This window comes from Cygnus olor, chromosome 18 (genome assembly GCF_009769625.2).
Source record: "Cygnus olor isolate bCygOlo1 chromosome 18, bCygOlo1.pri.v2, whole genome shotgun sequence".
Classification (NCBI taxonomy): Eukaryota; Metazoa; Chordata; class Aves; order Anseriformes; family Anatidae; genus Cygnus; species Cygnus olor.
The window spans coordinates 1629788-1645959 of NC_049186.1; the positions used below are offsets into that span (position 1 = coordinate 1629788).

At 45.7% G+C, this 16172-nt stretch overlaps 1 long non-coding RNA gene across 1 annotated transcript; it reads right to left on the reverse strand.

Annotated features, from left to right (window-relative positions):
- Positions 1-3909: 3909 nt before the first annotated feature.
- LOC121057002 lies at positions 3910-8619 on the reverse strand. The gene is made up of 3 exons (XR_005813600.1): positions 8580-8619; positions 8182-8289; positions 3910-4460 (listed from the first exon to the last, which is right to left on the reverse strand). It is a non-coding gene; the product is annotated as an uncharacterized LOC121057002 (long non-coding RNA).
- Positions 8620-16172: the final 7553 nt, after the last annotated feature.

Below are 16172 nucleotides of genomic sequence, written 5' to 3' on the forward strand. Positions count from 1 at the left end.
TGAAATTTCTTCCTTCATCAAGATGCAAACATTTTCTTTTGACAGCAATGAAATATATTTTATGGTGATATAAACTCATATTTAAGTGGAAAGCCTCAAAAAAAAAAAAAGAAAAAAAAAAAAGGAAAGTTTTGTCAGTATTGAAATGAAAGCAGAAAGTCATTTTTCCCTCCTCCTATCAAATGCCAAGGGAATGGAGATGTTACCACAAATATTTCCACTTCAATAAAATGGCAAGTTTGTGATGGAAACTCATGCTGCCAAAATAGTTGTGACAGGCTCTGCTAATGACCGTAGAAAAGAGCCAGAGAAAAATCTGTGTGTGTCCCAACTTCTCATTTAACCTTGGCACTAGGGTACATTTCAACTAAAGAATAAAGTGGCTGGATATGCTGGTGTGATAGAATCGTAGAATCACAAAAGGGTTTGTGTTGGAAGGGACCTTAAAGCCCATCTAATTCTGACTCCTTGCCATGGGCAGGGCCCCCTGCCCCCAGCCCTGGCTGCCCCCAGCCCCATCCAGCCCGGCCTTGGGCACTGCCAGGGATGGGGCACCCACAGCTCCTGGGGCAGCCTGCGCCAGGGCCTCACCGCCCTCCGAGTAAAGAATTTCTTCCTCATATCTAACCTAAATCTCCTCTCTTTTAGTTTAAAGACACTACCCCCTGTCCTATCCCCACACCCCCTGACACAGAGTCCCTCCCCAGCTTTCCTGCAGCCCCCTTCAGGCACTGGCAGGCCGCCGTGCGGTCTCCCCAGAGTCTTCTCTTCTCCAGGCTGAACAGCTCCATCTGATATCCTATATCCCGCGGTGAGACCCCTGCAGGTCCCTGTGCCCATCCCCTCTGCTGTCAGCCATCCCTGATATTGGGCTTTCAGCAAACAGCAGCAGTGGAACCCGAGAGCTAAGGACACAGCTTCTCAAAACGAGGCATTCCACAGCTCCGCCTTATGCAAAGCCTCACCATTCGCTCCAGATACGGTGAGAGAAGCGAATCCATCATGAGCTACGACCTTTGGGTAAATATTCATTGGTACCAAGGTTCTACCCCCAGCTGCCGGAGCACCACCCTTCTGCAAAGAGAGATGAAAACTTCGCAGGCAGTTTGTGTCTGACCGGTACTGGAGAAAATGGCACAGCCACTCTGTACTTCAGCAGTCCCTAAGCAATTGTATCTATCTGCAGCTCTGCCTTTCTTTACAAAATGCTCAAGAAAGACAGATCTGCTTATTTCTTTCCTATTGCAATAAATATGAAAGCACAGCATAATTACCTGTCAGAGACTCATGGAAGTTGCATAACTGCTCAAGCTTCGAAGAATGTAAGGGAAAAGTTTGTGAAGATTATTTATGGAGGAAAAATATTGATGAATGTTAATATTAATCATAGAATATTCTGAGTTGGAAGGGACCCACAAGGATCATTGAGTCCAGCTCAATAATAAGCTGTAATTGAAATGTATATTAGTTAAAATTTTCCTTCCCACTCAGTTAATGTGGTTAGGGAAGCAGGGGAAAGTACAGTCATTGCATAGATGTCCTGAGCTCCTGCCGTGTTAGCTGGGGGACAGTAAAGTCCAGGGGGTCAAGTGGCTGTCCTCTTGGGACTTGCATTTGTCACGGCCCGCTGCAGAAGTGCAGGCTGACAGCAAGGTCCAGAGAGCTGCTGGCTGCAGAGGACGTGGCTAGGTTTAGTCCGCATCTATCTGGCCATTGTCAAGGTTCTGCAGCTGCTTTGTGGTGCACCTGAGGGCACAGCAGAGCAAACCCTCAGGTACTGCACATTAAGTAAGTGTGTTTAAGGAGCTAAAGTGCTGGCATCAGTGTTTGATTCAAACAAACTACTTAGAGCAACACGTTCACTTATATAGGTGCTTTTATTCTCTTCTTTTTTCTTTTCTTTTTTCTTTTCTTTTCTTTTCTTTTCTTTTCTTTTCTTTTCTTTTCTTTTCTTTTCTTTTCTTTTCTTTTCTTTTCTTTTCTTTTCTTTTCTTTTCTTTTCTTTTCTTTTCTTTTAATATATATCTCTGTATTTTTAATTACAAGGGCTATTAAGTTTTATGAATATAGTATCTTTGTTCCTTGAGTTCATGTTAATTCACTTGAAAACCTATTAGTGACGGAAGAATCTCTAAAGGTTTTCTCATTCCAGTATATACTTGGAAGAAATCCAAGTCAAAATATTAGGCTCATGTTCTTTAAGTGTGTGCAAAATGCAAAACCACACTTCCATCTGACCTTGGCTTTTGATCATCTGCTGATCCTAAGCTCAGTCCTCCCGAAGCTCCCAGAAGGATCAATGGAACTGTCTGGACTATGGCTGTCTCATGGAATTGTGAGTATTTCTAGTCTGGCTGTGGAGGAGGAGGTACACAACATGTCTTCATTACCCAATGACTTGGCATGAGGAGCAGGATGTTCTCAAGCTTTGGACTGCCTAGACTCAAGCAGATTTGGCTAGGATCAACCTTTCTCACAGGTTTTGACTGTTCTGAATGATTTCCCAAATAAAAGAAAGAATTATATCAAACAAGCCCTTGAATGTTATCAGGCATTTCATCAAGGTTTTCAGGAAAGTACTCCTCGGATCGGTCACCTTAAAGACATTGATATCCAACTGAGTTCAACCAGCTCTTTGCCTGGGCCATTAAATCTTGCTAGTCACGTTCCCTGGGGGTTCCTTCACATGAGACTTTCCTCCAGCTTGTTTCTTTTGGGCTACAGCAATGCAGTTTGAAAGCCACAGGGTTTCACACCACAAAAAAACTCCTGCATGTACTGCTGTCACTGTGGACCTGTCCTTTTGTTCATTCTTAATACAGAGCAACCTGCTGCAGCCTTTGCTGAATAGAGACTTTAATAAACTGAGATGTCAGGTAAGAAGAAAATCCAGCTCTTGGGGAGTCGTACAAACCTGATGTTATTGTGTCCACTGCTGCTTTGTACGGGGTCCAGGCAGGGTTCTTCAGAGAGCTGGTGTCTGTGCATGTGCTGCGATGGCTGGCTGGAGCACTGAGACAGCCACTTATTCCTAATACCGCAAGCAAGCCATGTGTCAGATGGAGAGAGCTCTGAAGCAGAGACATAAGGAAGACATCATGGGGTAATTGCTAATTTTCCTCATGAGTTCATTCATTTTTCTGTGCAAGCAGTGGCACCTCCATGCGAGCCGGCGGTGGATGTGTTCCCCAGCCATGCGTGCCAGCTGGACAAGAGGCCACTGTCATCTCTGAGGAGTGACACCAGAGTGAGCACAGGTCATGCTGAATAACCAGGATGCTGACAGTCATCTAGCCAACTGACAGTCAAAATGGAGAAATCGCATCCCAAAGCCAACTTGTGAGAGTTTCTAACTAGAGTGTGAGCAGACTCATTGCAAGAAAACGTATGAAGGGAAAGAGCTTTTAGTCTTTTTTTCTTAAGTCTTTATTTGCCTTAAGAGAAGTAAAGGTATTTGCTATTCTACTGCAAGACACCAGAAGGGCTGAAGCAGAGCCCTCAGCTACTATTCTTGATCTGCAGGAAGCTTTATACAATATCCAGCTGCTATCTTTGGCCCCATCCTTCAAAAGACTGTCACTACAGTCCGTCCTGAAGAATGTCCGAGCTGTTTCTTGCTCTCCAAAGCCTCTTCGGAGAGGCCTTTGACTTTCTGCCTGGATACACAGGAGAATCCCAAAGCTGTAGGGTAAAGGAAGCAGATTCTCCCACACCTTTTCAACACTATCCTTCCTCAGCAGGATGTTTACTGAGACAGTAGAAAAGGTGGTCCTGGAGCTTTTGTTCAGTTCTGGCTCTGTCGAAGGCACTAACTCGGGGCAAAGCCTGGGCTCCACCAGAGCCACAAGAGAAGCAGAAGAGAGATTATTTATTTATTTATTTATTTACTTATTTATTTATTACCTCCAGGACAAAACACACAGTATTTGGCTTGTGCTTGATGAGAGCCTTGACATTGCCTCAGAGTTGGGACTGCTGCAACTGTGTCTGGGTGGACAGCCCAGGTCTCTGCCCCTTCTCAGTAGCAGCTGAGCTGAACGTGCATTCCATCTTAACAGCTTATGAAGCAGATGCCTGTGGCAGGTAACTGCCTAGAGCTAACAAGAGCCTTGTGTGTCCTCACTGACACACCGCACTGGGCACAGCCCAGCAATAAATACTTTCTGTATTGCTAATCAAGAAAAATATTTCCAGAGCCACTGAGCTGTCAGCTTTCCTGCCCGCTGCACACAAGCGGTGCTGAGGACTCCGTGACAATGCTTACAGAAAAAGCCTCCTTGCCTCCCGTGCTTTATTATGCATAGGAAGTGCTTGCTGGCAGCAGCTTCTGATTTTCCCAGTCACCTTCAGGGATTCACATGTATAAAAGGATGAAGGAAAGTTGCTGCTCGTTGTCAGACACCATCTGGGCCATCCATAGGGAGAAGGTTTTGAAGAAGAGCCTCGCGTTTGGGGTTTCGCTTTGATGAGGTGGACAAGAAGAAAACAGTTGTTAGCATATACAAAACTAGAAATAGGCAAATCAAAAAGAAAAAAATCAGCAGCTTGGGAAAACTGGAAGCAAATTCAGCTGTGTGGATTGTCTACAAAGTGGGGCAGGACAGATAAAAGGGGTGGGTGGAATTGTCAACTGTATGAATTTAGCTTTGGGAACAAACATCATGAACAGGGCTAAATTAGGATACGTTCTTGCTTGGAATCTGAGTTCTGGTTTCCTTTTATGCCATATGGCACCATGTGGAGTGTCAGGAAGATGGTCTGGTGTACTGGTGAGGACTGGAACTCAGATGTTAGAGGAGTTGTTTGACATGCCCGGACACACAGCGTGCTGCATCATTTGAGAGCAGTTTGAGCTGTGTATTGATGTAACCTCAGCTGGATTTCAAGAACTCATTGCCCATAGAAGAATCTGATGTTCAAAGGGAACACATTCCTTGAAGGAAAGCATGGTGAGGTTGTATAGCTTTGCCTGAGAGGTATCACAGCTCTCTCTGCAGATGAGGGTAGTCCTGCTGGGACATGGCACTAAGGCACAAAGTGACAGTCTCAGAATACGTCCTCCCTGTGGCAACAGTTCTCTTTAAGGCTGTTTACTGGCAGTAGAAGCTAGTCTAGTGTCACCAGTCTGCACAAGGCACTGGACCTCAACAGGGTGCTCCATGCCATTGGCCTATATCCCAGTGCCTCTCGCCGGACCGTGCCTTGCTTCACCACCTACAGACGCTCCCAGCATCAAGAGACCATTGGAAACTGAGCTGATCCAGTCTGCAAAACGGACTTAGTTCTGAGATTTTAAAAGCAAAACCTAAATGCATTGTTTCATTCCAGAAGAGACAAATATCTTGGCTAACCCACAGACATGACAGGATTCTCTTCCCAACTTCCCCCCTTCCCCCCACCCCCCCGGCCTCCCCCCCCCCCGCCTCCCCCCCCCAATCTCTTAGAAAAGAAAAAAAAAAAATTTGGATTTGTGTTACTTTGGCTGGTCTAGGAATAATTATTTATCAGCACAATTGGTTTTGGTTTGATCAATGAGCTGTAAAATGAATGTCTTGCAGAGCCCTAGCTGGTTGTGCTTTGTATCACGTCCAGTCTCACAGCTCCAGCTGCATCCCTGTCCAGGAGCTGGGAGGCCTGAGGGGTGGTGGTCTGGGGAACATTAATTTTATTTTCAGAAGTCTGTATCTGAACAGGCAGAAAGCATCACAGGAAAAGTGTTACTAAATCTGCATTAGCGACACTTTTTGGTGGTGAATTATGATAATATTTTTAAGCCTTTATGATAACCCTACCTGGAGCTATCATAGAGCAGTAAAGAAGCCATAAATGTGATAACAAAGAATTCTTTCCCGACATGCAGCCAGCCTGATTTTACAGCTACAATTCATGTTAAGTGTGCATTCATTAAATTATTCAGAGATGATAATGTCTCCTCTTTATAATCCTTAATCACCATGCCAATATGATTCTACTTGCACTGGCTAAAGAGTAGCTGAGGGAGAAATGCATTTTGGCAGGGCAAGGATCACTAACACTTTACAGTAATGGTAGATTAATTAATGACAGATGATGATGGAGCGTGTATCAGAGTAAACAGAGCTTCCACCTTAGCCCTGCAAGGACTCACCATGATCAGCACTGTAACAGGAATCATTTCAGTGCCTTATGTCATAAGACGGGCACAGCCCCTCATTAATACTGCCCTCTGCATAGCTCCAATATAATAAAAGATTTTAAAAGAATAGAAGCTTTGCTGCCAAATATCCATTGAATCAGAAGAGAATTTTCACATAAGATAACATGGTTGTCTGAGGAATACATGTATCCCCTCGATCAGGACATCCAAGTCTCTCACCCTGATGTGTGGCCTGTTCTCATTGCTGCTCCACTTCGCCTGTCCCACCCTGGGGCCAGCAATCATGGCTTGCTGACAGACGGGCAGCCCGTGCTCCCGTGGGTGGCATGCACCACTGCTGTGACCTGACCTCAGGTACATGGCTCGCTCCTTTGTCTGGAGGGCTCATAGCAAAAGGGATGCCTGGCTGAAGGTCATATGTGCTCCGTCTTACCTACGTTCAGTCAGCCTGCTTCATCCTTTCCTAGATTCTCACAACAGACAATGAGAATTTTGCCCAAACCTTTTGCATCCTGGTCTAATACTAACGCTGGACCTCTCCATAACAGCATGTATGGCTAATGGCTGAGCCTTGCATCTGAAGGGCAACATTTCTATCTATGAACAATCCTAAAAAAATTGATCCTTCTTCTTTTTTTTTTTTTTTTCTTTTTTTTTTTTTTTCCTCTTTGTATTTTGCATATTCCACTCCATCTTCTATTTTGATCTGGAAATACGAATATTGGCAGATTCTTCCTCTAACACCCTTATGTGCTGTTAATGTTGATACTCTGTTGAAAGTCACCACAAGCATGGGCCTTGCAGGTCAAATTATTGCTGGTGAAGAAATCAGTGAATCCAACTGTGGGGTCCCAGTGACAAGTGGCAGAACATGAGGAAAGAGCCTCAAGTTGTGCCAGGGGAGGTTTAGATTGGAAACAAGGAGGAATGTGCCCACAGAGAGGGTGGTCAAGCATTGGAATGGGCTGCCCAGGGAGGTAGCAGAGGCCCCTTCCCTGGGGGTGTTTAAGAGACGAGGACATAGCACTAAGGGATGTCGTTTAGTGATGGGGTTTGGTTGATGGTTGGACTTGATGATATCAAAGGTCTTTTCCAACTGAAATGATTCTGTGGTTCTATGGCTCCAAAAAGCACTTTTCATTGTGTGCACTGTGGCAGCCATCCTGGACTTGCTGTTGTGGAGCAGAGCAAAGCAGCAACTTTGTTCTCAGGAATTTGCCTGTGAACACCAGTGCCTGGCTCCCAAAGTGTGAGCAACTGTTTCCAGAAAGGGGATGATAGACCCTTCTCTTCAGCATATGTGAGTATGACAAGAACCAGGACCTGAAATTTAGACACAAGCTGGTCAAAACCAGAAATAAGGTGTAAATACCAATATATACCCTAGAAGAAACCTCCAATGTCCTTTCTTTGTTGTACCTGCCTGAGCAAGCCTTTCCTTTTGAGATGTTTGCACAGGTCTCCATGCTTCAGTACCAGTGATCCTATTAGAGCATGTCACAAGGAATCGAGAGCTCTTTTTAATATCATGATAAATGGAAAACCCTGAGCTTCAGCTTAAAAAAAAAAAAAAAAAAAAAAGTGCCCTGCAGGAAATGTCTTCCTTGGGGCCTCATTACTCTCCACACTGATCGCCTGCAGGAACATCACTCACTTTTTAATGAAATCCAAAGGGAGGAACGTGTTCTGCTTGGGAGCAAATCACATGTGGTTTCCATCTGGCCTCACAAGTTAGCTGCATGGTGCAATCACCACCTGCACTGAGAAACAAGTTAATTATGAAGCCCATTGGAAAGCATTTTTCCTAGCATGGAATGAAGGGACCCTCACCCTCTGCTCCTTCAGCATTTCCATCAGACGGCTCAATGGGCACCCACATCCCACTTTACCACATGATGAAATGCTCTATGTTATCACTTCTTTTTTTTTTCCAGGTAAGAAAGCATGAAGCCCATTATGCTTCTTAATGCAAGATTGAAAATCCAGCAGCAGATGCTGGCAAAGCTTCCAATGGGAATGGCTAGCAGTAAAACTAAAGCACTTACCGGAGCAGAGCAGGATGATGGTGTCAACTAGTGTGAGCTTGCACTGCATGTGGCTTTGGAGCAACATTGCATTTCCTTGGCTGGAGTCTGCAAATCCTCTTGCGAGATCTGCTCGGGAATTTTGTGTCAAATTATTTTCCCCTGGGAGATGTGTTTGTCCTTTTTCCAATAGCTATTTTCATTTTTATTTTTTTTCTGAGAAGATAGTATTTCCCCTATGGGTTGAGGGGTAGAATATTTTACCTATATTAGATTGTTTCATTTCTTTATTCACACTGGGCTGGTTTGTATCAAATCAGTTCAGAATCCTGTCAAATAGCTGTTTGCTGCCTGGCAGGACCTGCTCTGTACCAAATCCCCACCTCCTCTGGTGGACTGGGCTTTCAGAAAGACCTCACCTTGTACATGCCGTGGTCTGTGCTGCATAGGGACCAAAGGGGCTGCAGGACTGATGACCAGGAGCTACGGTCATGATGGTGGGTGTGGGACAGCAGAAACGGGCCATCAGCTCCCATTAAACAATGCTGTATGAGTTCATATGAAGCCAAGGGGCTGATCATTTTCATAGGCATGACTGACATTTTCCAACTTCAGGAGTGGCAAAACAGCCTGCTGTGATCCCATGACTTAAAACACTGTCAAAGGATGCTCTCAAATCAGAGGAGCCCTGGATGCAGAGAGGATGCAGAGATAATGCAGGCAGCTGTCCTGGGCTGCTGCTGTTCAGCAGGTCTTGCACAGATTTTTCTGAAAACCAGCACAGGAAATTTCAGACTGCCTTAGAAAAGGGATTTGAGCTGTAATCTTTCTCAGTGGGAGTGTAAGAGACCTTAAAGCCATTCTCATGGTAGCTATGTAAAGGTTTTGGTCACACCTCCCAGTAATGTGGTGGAAATGCAGTTTTCTGCCTTGCTTTCTTTCCTTCCTGCTAGAAAGCACCAGGTTCAGAAGAATAGTAATACTTGGACTGCTCTAGAAATGCGGTTGTGTGCTCCTCCATGAGCACCCCAGTCTCTGGGTTTTCTTCAATGTCTTTTCTTGTATTATTAGTTATCATCCTTCCCCGTGTGTGACACAGCAACAGACACAAAGCCACCCAGGTACAGAGCTGGACCTCCTGCAGGTGGATGCTGGAGCCTTACAATCCTTCCTGCTTTGAGATGTTACAGATGGTACCCAGCTCTGCTCCCAAACCCAAAGACATTTCTGCACCTCCACATGCCACAGAGAGACCCAAAACCCTGACCAGAATCCCAGTGTGCCCAGCAGTTCGTCATCTGTTTGGTGTTAGAGGTGGGTCTAATTGCTGAACTTGGCTGGTCAAATCAGAGCTCAGCTCAGACCTATTGCAGGGGTCACGGCAGGTTTGCCCCATGCTGTGACACAGTTGCAGTTTACCAGAATAAATGAACTGAAACTCAGCTCAGCTCCTGCAACCCTCTTTGCAAACTGGTCCTTGGGAAGCTGAAGCTCAGAACGAAATTTCAGGATGTCCTGAGCCCTCCACGAGTGGTTGTCACAATTAATTCATTGGCTTCGATTTACGGATGGAGGAAGCAGCATACAGGTATTTTTTTTCTTTTTGATTTAATATCACTCTGTCAGTAACCGATCTCAGCTGAATTATAATCAAAGAGAAATGAGTGTGTCTAGACGAGGTTTTGCATAGTTTAACAACATATTTCCACTTCATTTGGTGCTGGTTTATGCAGAGACCCACAGGGAAGGACAGGCACAAACAGTTCTTTCCATCAGAAGTGGCACTGGACCAAATGTCCTCACACTGGAAAGACCCTGGAGAGTTATTTGTCACCTGCTTTGGACCTGTAGCACCAGACATGGATATGGAAAGACGGCACGGAGCTGGACAGGTGACACTGAGCCGTGCCTCTTCTGTCTCTCACTTTAAATAGGGGGAGCCTCTGAGATGGGCTCCAGCAGTGGCCTCTCATGGGAGTGGAGCTGCTCGCCCCCTGATGCGGAAGGTTTCCGCTGCCCTGGGTGGCAGTGGCCAGCCTGCCCGTTACACTGGGCGGGGGTGACTTCTCCAGGGGTGACAGGTCCTGGCTTTATTCCTTCCTCAGCCTCAGATGGGGAAGGAGGAGACAGGGCCTAGCAAGCAAAGAAATAAATAACATACACATTTAATAGAGTATAATCAAACTCATCTGCCAGTGGAGCATGCTAATTAGCTTAATGAGATTTCTTGGAATGAGAAAATATTACTTATTTCATTAACTGCATGACAATTGTGCTCCTAAACGAATCAAGAAATAAATCGAAGAATTAAGATGTAAAAATAAAGCATTAATAAAATAACCACTGCCAGAAAAGTGCTTTAACCCAGGAAATCAGGTTAGGTTTAATACCCTGTAATATTTTATGAAAGAAATGACATGAAGCATCTGGAATATGACTGCTTGCTTCCAAGACAAGCTGCGAAGAGCTTCTCCCCTCCATGTCCCCAGGGTACAGGCCCTAAGCATGCCTTCTGCAGCAGTTGGACCACACCTGAACCTGGTGCCAATAAGGGGAACAGCACAGGTGATGGCCCACCATGGGGGCACCTTACGACACCCGCACTTCTGAGCTCGTGTCCATCAACAGCACTGCTTCTTTATTACTGGGGTGAGGGTGCAAGAAAAGTGCTGGGGACAGGGCTGTTCCAACGGAGTTAGCCCTCTGGAACCTACCATGGAAGTCTCCAGTGATCTGGTGGAGCTGTTGGTGGCTCAGACACCTCCTTTCCCAGAGCACAGGTGATACGTGGAGCTGGGCTGGTTCACTTTGATGCTAGAGAGCAGCAAGTGTTGCTAGGTTTGAGAATTCAGCTGGTAGGATGGTAAAATTTGATGAATAATAGGAAAACTGCACTGTGAATAACAGGCATATTGGATGAATAATCTCTTGGCAAATAATATCTGATCTGCTTGAGTTGTCAGCAAGGGACATGTGCTGCCTGCGTATGCTGTGGGAAGGCACCGAATAGTCTGCAGCTTCAAATTTAAGCTTTGTTAAACAAAGCCAAACAAAGCCCATATGGTTTATGAATAGAAAAGGTTTTCATCCTGTTAAAAAAATGCAGTCATGTAATCAGCAGCTATGCTGAGCTGCTGGGTTGGGAAGGGAGTTAAAGTGAAACTGTACACTCTGATTTCACTGTAACGGTACAGAATGGAAAAAAAGCAAGTAAGCAGGGTCAGGGCCTGCACTTTAAAACACCAGAAGTTGCAGAAAAAGTCACCTTAGAAGGGCTCAGAGACTCCGTTCAGCTCCAAAACAAGAGGACCAGCAAGGAAGTCCCCAGATCATCCCTGTGCTATGTAAGCATGGCCCAGGGGCCATGGGAAGGTGTGGGCACAGCCCATGGTGCTTCGCCTCACATGTCCTGCACGGACAGAGGTGTGGGCATCCCCCAAACCAGTGCCTGAACTGCCCCAGGTCACAGAGTCTGAAAGCAAAATGGAAATGCTACCTTGGGAGCCCACGGACATGGGGAACCTAATTCCCGTGTTACATGCACAGTTCTTGTTTGCCTGGGGAATGGATCCTGTCACATTCACTGAGCATACCATCACCGTTGGCTCTGTGCAGCTCCTGACGTTCAGAGGCTGTGGATGTAACCAAACACTGAAAAAGTGGTGTTGGAGTGGAGAGACTGCTCCTCTGACATTGCCCTCTTTCCCAAGCTCCCACAGTCTTTGCTTTTTACCCTCCCTCCTGGTTTTCTGCAGACACTGTCACATCGCATCCCTCCCCAGCCCTTTCCCACAGTCTCCTCAGAGCTGCCCTTGTACAACTATTCAGATTCTGCCAAGCCAGGGTGAACAGTTATTTCAGATGTTTTTACTTAAAGAAAAGAAGCAGGATCCTTTCTGGAAAGCAGAAACCTACAACATGGTGATGTGCTTTTGAAGTGACACCATGCCTGGGGATGAGTTGAACTGATTTCCAGAACTAGGAGTTTTCCAAACACCATAACAGGGAGAACCACAGCCACAGTGCATTGGTTCTGTCCTCTTTGGCTGAGTCCAGAGAACGGGGAAAGCACTTGCTGGTGTCCCAGCACAGAGCTGGAAATCAAACCTGTGAACCAGAGGAGAGTTCCAAATACATGTGGACTTCAGTGCCCCCCTTTTTGCTGAGCCTGTCTGCATCAATGGCTTCAATTTCTCTGCTGCATATTGTACGCCTTAAATGATAGTGATGAGTTTCAGCCTGTGCTGCATTGCCAATGAGCTGCAATGGGAAATGTGTACTTTGAAAATGATAGCCAGCAGCTGCAGTGTTTCTTTTGTCCCCCAAGATCCCTGTTTGTTTAATAAACTTGTATTTTTCTGAACAGCACAGCTCATTTTGAAGGTAATCTTAAAGGGAAAAAAATACCTGTGAACAGAACTGATTAAATATCAGAAAATACAAAGCATCCCGAAACCCAAATGACAGAGCCACCTGATGAAAAATCCACAAAGACATTTTAATTAAAATTGATTACAACAAGCAAAAATAAACATCTAAAAAGTCAAGATTAAATCCTTTAATCAATAAAGACCTTCACACTAATGGAGCCCTCTTGATCCTTTTGACATTTGCCCAATCCCTTCTCTGAATGCCCTCTCAAAGAATGGAGACAACGAAAAACGGTCTGATTCAGCAGATTTCACAGCTGGATGGAACCAAAAGCCCTGATGCCATCAAGACCTCCTCATGTCCCTGGCCTTCCAGCTCCATGGCAGCAAGGCATTTTCTGTCTGACCGCTTCAGCTCACAGCACACCGGTGTCCTGGGGACCTTTCTTCTGATGTTCACCTTCCACTGCACCAGACTTTGGAGCACAGAAAAATATTTGTTCCACTTGTATCCAAACTGCTTTTGTACCTTCACTGAGGGCTCCAATTATCTTTCTTTTGCTGAATGCACCTCCACTGCCACCTGATAGTGAGGTAACTGGATTTCCTGTGCCTACAGCCCAAATGTTCTGCTCTCTGTCATGTGAGAGAAGATAGGGGTGGCCCCACATTACTGCTGGGCAGTGACATCCTATTGCGAATAGTGTCCCCAAGAGGGACTCGAGTACCGCTGTGTCACCTGGGGTCCAGAGGGGACCACGCGCTCTGCAGTCCCAACTTGCAGTGCCCTGAACCCTGAGTGCTACAGTGTTCTGGCTTCAGGAAGGCTTGGAGCACCATTCGGCCTCCCTTGGTAAATATATTCACCAGAGAGGATCTTCGTGGACTTCAGTGGGCTCAGAGCTTCTCCCTCACTACACTGGTTGTCATCCTCTGGCAGCTGCCTTTCCATGACACACTCTTCCTTGGGACAGACCAGGCCAAGATTCGGGTAGCAGGGCCCTACACCCTCTCCAACACACTGACTGGATTTTTTCTACTTTCTTTTCTAGCAGAGAAACAACTCTCTATCAGGCCAGGCCAAAAGGACATCTGAAGCATAATTCCGACCAGGTCTTTGGTTTCTGTGTCTTCAGGGAGGGGACCCATCACCGACCACCTTGTGGTCAGATTTCTGAGACTGTCACAGGGGATGAATGTAGAAATGCATAAAAGGCACTCTTTGGCCAGAACCACCTGGGACAAAGTGCCAAGGCTCCATCTGATTTAGTGGAGATTTTATTTTGCATTTTGAAATAAACAGCAAGGACTGAATTCACAGTCTCTGACAAAACAGGATGACACCAATTACAGACAGAGCAGTTATTCTGATGTCATGCATGTACCAACTCCCCATTGAGGGGTAGTCAGTGATAACCAGACTGGTGCCAAATTCACTAAGCCACATGGGTAAGTCGGGTGTGACTTTGCTAAGAGTCACCATTTTCTTAGTGTAGGACCAAAGTGGACTTGATAACAGCATTTACATGGATTTTTTCCCCAACACTTCCTTCCAGCATGGTATAGTGCCATGAATTTAGACCATTTTCTATATTTTGGAATATTCGTTTCACAGAATTAGCCTCTGTACTAAAAGACAAGAGAAGATTTTTGGTACTGGTGTCATTGAAAGTGGATCTGGTTCCCAAATGATAGGATCATCAGATAACTCAAGGGGGAAAGGATCTTGGGAGGTCTCAAGTCTGATTTCCTCCTCAGTCAAGGGTCAGCTCTAAGAACAGACCAGATTGCTCAGGATGTGACCCGGTCTGGTCTTGAAAACATCTAAGGAGAGAGACTGCAGAAACTCTCTGGGCTACCACTCTTATTCCTTGTAACGTTCCTAGGGTGGAGAAGTTTTTGTTACATCCTGTTGGAAAGTCTCATCTCAGCTTGTCTGCAGCTTCTCATTCTCCCACCACGTGCCACTGTGAGAAGCCTTGCTCTTCTTTCTTGATCCATTGCCCCTGACAGTGGGACCATCCCTCAGATTTGGAAGGGAGACAAGGCGTTTAATGAAGATTTCAATAAACATTGTTCTGAAGACCTGGGAACCCAATGTTGTTCTTGGTTTTGTGGTGGTCTGGAGGAGCACTGCTGTCACTGGCGGTCCTGTCATCATCAGGAGAGAGAGAGGAAAGCTGGTTTCTTTGCAGCTGTGACTTGCCTCTGTGCAAAGCGGCCCGTATCTCTGAACAATCCTGACAGTGCAGCAAAAAAGATTCCTGACAAGCATATAATCCAATTAGCTTCTCGCTTTCACATCAATTCAGTTCTAGCTCATGAAATTGCTTGTCATTTATCCATCACTCCCAGAGACTCCAGAATCCAATTGCCTTTCTTGAAGCCAGAAATGAGACACTAACAACAGGACCCATTAGAGATGTCATTCAGGGCTTTCACATCTGCTCTCCCTGATAATAGATGAAGCTCTGTAGCAGATTGCAGCTCTGGAAGAATTCAGGGCAGCTTTTTCCTTCTCTCTGGTGCCTGTGCAAAGTCCCCCAAGACCTCATGCAGAGGCAGACCCTACAGATGGCTGTGTCAAGACAGGCCAGCACATCTCCAAAAATACACCCAGCTGAAGCAGACCTGACTTTTCACGGTAATTGCTTGCACCAACTGATTTTCTTTTTAATAATGATTAATTTATTTGATGAATTTCACCTTTCTTTCATGTTTACTAATTGCTTTCAGACAGATTGCAAAAATACCACAGTTATTTGGAGACTAATTCTGGAAAAGCAAAATGCCAGAAGGCCAGAAGCTTCCAAAGGGGACTTCATCTGTTCTCCAATGGTAGAAACCAAGCACACTGTATGGGAGGGAATTCTGGATCAGGCACAGAGGTGGAGTGAGACAAGATGGTGGGAATACCCCGTGGGCTGCGTGCAGAAGGGTACCTGGAGGCAACAGAATTTCCCTGTGCACATAAAGACCTTTCAGCAGAGAGAAACAGAATCAGTTCCTGAGTGTCACTGAATGTCTGTTGGATGCGTGCAATCTTTATTCGCCCGTGGTCAGAGTTTTGGATAATGACATACAGCCTACTATCCATCCAGACGTCAGTGGCTTTGTCTTTCAGGACAGAGCTGATCAAAGCCCCAGTCTGAATGCCTATCCTGCTGCTAGCCCTGGGTAAAGGGTTGTGTTTTATTCTGCCCATTGTAGCCAGGAGACACTGGGATACAGCTTAGTGCTGCCTCCATGCATGTGAACATACAGGCACCTGCTGATGGCGAACAGCTTCAAAGAAAGCTTTTCAAAAAAAAAAAAAAAAGCTTTCAAAAAAAAAAGCTTTCAAAGAAAGATTCACCTTTCTAGCAAAGCAAAAGGCTTGAACTTTCCAAAGCAAAGCGTGCAGCCATGCCCTTTCATGTGGTGCACCAGGGATGATGGTGTAACGTAGTGGCTGCACAGTGGACTCCTCCCTGGCACACGTCTGGTAGCACCCACCTGGTGGAACTGGCCAGGCCCTGGTCTCACAGCCCCTGGCTTTTCACATCCATGACCCTCCCTCCTTGAAGCCATCGGCTTCTTGTTTGGAGGAGGATGCAGAATTTCTATGAAGTAGGGCTACAAACTGGTATGTAGTTGCAGGTA